Source organism: Apis dorsata, unplaced genomic scaffold (assembly GCF_000469605.1).
Source record: "Apis dorsata unplaced genomic scaffold, Apis dorsata 1.3 scaffold_935, whole genome shotgun sequence".
Taxonomy (NCBI): Eukaryota; Metazoa; Arthropoda; class Insecta; order Hymenoptera; family Apidae; genus Apis; species Apis dorsata.
This window is the reverse complement of record NW_006264045.1, coordinates 94,180-98,959: the sequence shown is the minus strand read 5'-3', so window position 1 is coordinate 98,959 and position 4,780 is coordinate 94,180. Positions and strand designations below refer to the sequence as shown.

Genomic DNA, 4,780 nt, shown 5'->3' with positions numbered 1-4,780 from the left:
TATATATATATATATATATATATGCACTTTAATGTATGTTATATATTATATGCACTATTATATGCACTGTAAGAAATTTAAAAAATTTTTTTGGAAAATTATGAAAACCTGAATCACAGAAATTATAGTTTCTTTCTCTAAAGATTAAAATATTCATATATCTAATATACAAAATTCATTAAAATTCATTATTCAAATTTTTTCTTTTTTTTTTCTTTAAATCTAATTTTTCTTGATATAAACAATTTTTTTTACTTGAGATATTTAAATGTATCTTTATATTATAGAATATTGAAATCAATTTTTTTGTATTATCTTTATATTATATTTTATCTTTTATATTATATTTTATCTTTTTATTTATTACTTATTATATATATTTGATAAAAAAAGTACTAAATGAAAAATAAATATAATAAAATGATAAGAATCAAAAATAGAAATCGTTGTTGATTCAATGTAGTTCAGTCTGATGAAAATTCTGATCGGATTGCGTTTATAAGTATTTATGATTGTATTAATTTTGATCGTATTGATAATAAAAAATTCTAGTGACTAATGATTATTAACATTTAATATCTGTTTTGTGATTCAAGATAGATTTCAGACACATATGACAATCTGAATAAATGTGGCTTTTGCACATATTATTTAGTTATTGATCAAGGCACATTCAAAAATAATATTTTAATGATTTAACATCGTTTTTATTTTTTTTTTTGATCTCAAAACACGGTTATTAGATGAAAGTTAATTTTCTTAAATTAATATTTTTAATACTTACATATTACTATAAAATATATAAAATAATCTTGTTATATATAAAATAATCTTGTTATATATAAAATAATCTTGTTAATTTCTAAAAACTAAAAATTACTTATTTATAAAAAGTAATGATTAATACTAAATATAACTTATAATATTAAATATATATATATAATATATATATATATAATTTATTAATTTTTTAATTCAATTTTCATAACATAAATCTTTAATTTTCAATGATTATATAAAAATTTTTAAAATTAATTTTATATAATAAATTATTTAAAAAAAATATTCAACCAAAAAATTCTTTTATTTACAATGGTGTTCACAATGTGTTCCAATTGTTGATTTCAATGGCATTAATTCTGTTAAAAACATTTATACTATGTCCGGCAAGTATGAATATATAATCATCGAGATAAAATATCACAAAAACTTAAACAAAAGTATCAATGTTTCTTTTAGCAATGCGGTGTGACAAAATGTTTTTTCAAACTATAACATTGAACTTTCGTTTGCTTACAATTATTGCGGTAGGTTAACAACTTTCGATGTTATTCGAATAATGCTAGAACAGCCGGTAACAGATCGTAAAAATCTTCATAAAACGTGTTTCTACAAATAAACGTATGCACATTATAAGACTTACATCTGTTTTTTTTCTGAAATACTTGCATAATAGGAATTATTGCTTTATTCCAATTATGAATTGATAAATAGTGAAATTAATTGGTTTCTGATTGCTGTTTTAATTTTTGTTTTAATTATTTTAATTTATTAGAAAACTTTAGAAACTTTATTGATATTCTATTGCAACTTTCTCGTTAATGCCTCATCGAGCTAAAGATCTTTCGATCTACGTAAAAGTTGTTACTAAAAATTCATGGTAAAATAAATATTAAAATGGAAAATTATTCAAGATTTAATAAACAATTCATAACAGTATAGAGATATTAAATATTGAATATTTAACATTCTATGAAATGGATAATGAATATAGAATATGGTGATTAAAATAGGAGTGGTTTTTGGATAGATATTATTTCAATTTCTTAACGTTTGATTTAATTCAAAGATGTTTTGATTTATTAAGAAAGTTTTTCTTAATAGTAGTAAGTAGAAAAAATTATTCTTAAAAATTTTTCTTAAAAATGAAAAATTATATAGAATTTGTAAACAATTTATAACAATATTTATTAATGATTGATATTTTGGTGATGTTTCTATAATTATGAAAATGTTATATATACTTAGAGATAAGAGTTAAATATTATTTTAATTAAATATATAATGTTTTATATAAACTATATAAAGTTTTTATTTGAGAAAATATTTTATGTATTTTAATTTTAATATAGTTTTTGAAAAAATTTGTAAAAATAGCATTCTCTATTTTCATGATATTATATTATAATTCTAAATATATATATGGATATTATTTTAATTAAATATGAAATAGTTTAAATAATATTATATTTATATAAATTAAAATACATATATTTAAAATTTTGATATCATAGAATTTCATATTTTATTTTTACTATAATCTATTAGATAACATCTAAAAAAGTTTTTAATTAAAAAATTCTAATTAAAAAATTAAAAAAATATCAACATGAACATTTCTGGATATTTAATATTTTAAACAAATATATAGAAATGATCTTCCATTTTTTAATACTATATTGTTATAATTATTATATTTTTTATAGATATTTATTTTACATAAATATAAAAATTTATAAAAAATAAATTCATTATAAAAATTGCATTTAGCAATTTCAATGAAAATAACAAAATCTTCGTAAAAATAATTTTCCATTTTCAGTATCACATTATTATAATTTTAAAATTATTTTAATCTTTAACAATAAACAAAATCTTAACAATAAATTAGATATATGATCATTTGCATAGAAATTGCATTTGGCAAACAATAATCCATAAAAATAATATTATATATAGCAATTTGTAAATTAATCTTATTAATCCACGCCTACTATAGATGTTTCGATTGCACCATAATCCGTTGTTAAGATGTTTCAAGAGTCGAAGAATGTGTTGCAATATATTCGCACAATGTTCTCTGGATAAAATTCCTCGGGTATTATCGTGTTCGAGGCGTAAATATACTTGAACCTTCACGCAAACAATGAGAGCGTGAACATAAAAAAATGGCGTTGAGCACGTCACATTTGGTTTGATATCGTTGATTGTGATGAAAAACGAAAAAAACATAATTAGATATCGTTGATTGCGATGAAAAACGACAAACATAGTTTTATGTAAAAGGCATTTACTCTGTGTATATAATTATGCAAAAATGTATGACGTTAAAATATACTTCGATATAATATACTTCGATGCAATTAAAATTTTAATGGAAATTAGGTATATACTAACAACTTTGTTAATCTTATTTAAAACAGACATTGTTTAATGCAGTAACAAATATAATGCAATTATTAATGTAAAAGCAATTTGTACTTTTTCTTTGCCAAAGAAACATTCGTTAGTTTCTATCGAGTGGAATAATTAATTGGAAAAAATTACTTTTTAAAGGGAATAGAACAAATTCTTCGTAAAATTCTAGAAACTTTCTAATAATATTAATTAGTATGGTACAAATATATATATTATATATATAATCATGATTTATTTAATTGAAAGAAAAATTTTTTTATAGTAAAATTGAACTCTGAAATAATTAATATCAAAAATCTTAATTTCGATAATTATCTCCTTATAATTTAAAGTTTTTAAAGTTTTAATCAATCTAAAATAATTTAAAGTTTTAAGTTGCAAAAAGAACAAAATATAAATGAAATTATATTTTTTTTCATTTGTTATTATAAATAATATTTATAGATATTTTACGATATTTAATTACTTTTTTCAAGGTTTTTGTTAGATAATTATTCTTTACTTAATATTTTTACAATATTTAGTTGAAAATTTTTTAAAATTATTAAAAAATTTAAAAACGATCGAAAAAAATGAATTTTTACTATATTGTAATTATCAAATTATTACAATTAATATAATTTAATAATAATTGAAAATCATGTTGCAAGAAATTATGTTGCAATATAAAATGTAATATGTCTAAAACAATTATTATTTAATTTAATCAATGTGATATTAAAAATTTAATTATGGAAAAAAATCGTATTTTTAAATACGATTGTGACTAATCCTCTTTGGCTGATCAGTGACAATCCAAATCTACTTTAAGCGACAAGAACGATAATATGCATCACTTATTCCGCTTATTATCTCAATTCTCAAAGCTTTTTCAGTGAATATAGCATGAAAAATTTAGCATAAATATTTATATTTTCGCAAAAACAATATTTTTTGTTCACTTTTTTTAAATACGATTAATTACGATTTATGAAGTTTGATTAGATATAAATGATACTTTTTTCAATAATAGTATTATCGAATGTTTCATTTATATTAAATTGAAATTTTATAAATTGATGCAATTAATCGGGAATTAAAAATTCTTAGAAAAAAATTTTATAATAATATGGTATATAATAATTATACGTTTAAATTCTTTCATATATTATATATTTAATAATTTTAGTATAGATAATAGTTTTCCTGAAATAATTATATCTATTAAAGCATTTAATATTATAAAGTATTATTAGTATTATATATAAAGTTTTTGTTTTATTCGATAAATCAAGACTTTTTTTTAATATCTTTTTTTTTGACAACATTACTGATTCAATACAAAATTTTTTATTCATTTAAGAAATATAATTCATTAAAGAAAATATAAAAATTAACATAAGATTTCATTATAAATCTTTTAGTATTCTTTTTATATTTTTATATTATTATATTTGTTTTTAATATGAATGAAAGAAAAGAATAAAAATAATGTAACAATAATAAGTTTCAAGAAGTAGTGATTTATTTTCAAATTAATAATAATATCAATAGGATATTGTTTTGTTTTGTTTTTTCTTTTACAAATATCAAAAAATATATT

At 18.5% G+C, this 4,780-nt stretch overlaps 1 protein-coding gene across 2 annotated transcripts in view; it reads left to right on the top strand.

Annotated features, from left to right (window-relative positions):
• The window catches only part of LOC102675521 (organic cation transporter protein-like), a 28,705-nt gene that overhangs the window by 2,126 nt on the left and 21,799 nt on the right, over window positions 1-4,780 (top strand). Inside the window, exon 1 of one of the 2 annotated variants that reach the window (XM_031514234.1) lies at window positions 1,383-1,401. The exons of the other annotated variant lie outside the window; for it this stretch is intronic. The gene's annotated coding sequence lies outside the window, so the exon portion shown is untranslated. Of the gene's footprint in view, window positions 1-1,382; window positions 1,402-4,780 lie in introns of those variants that run through there. 2 annotated transcript variants of the gene reach the window in all.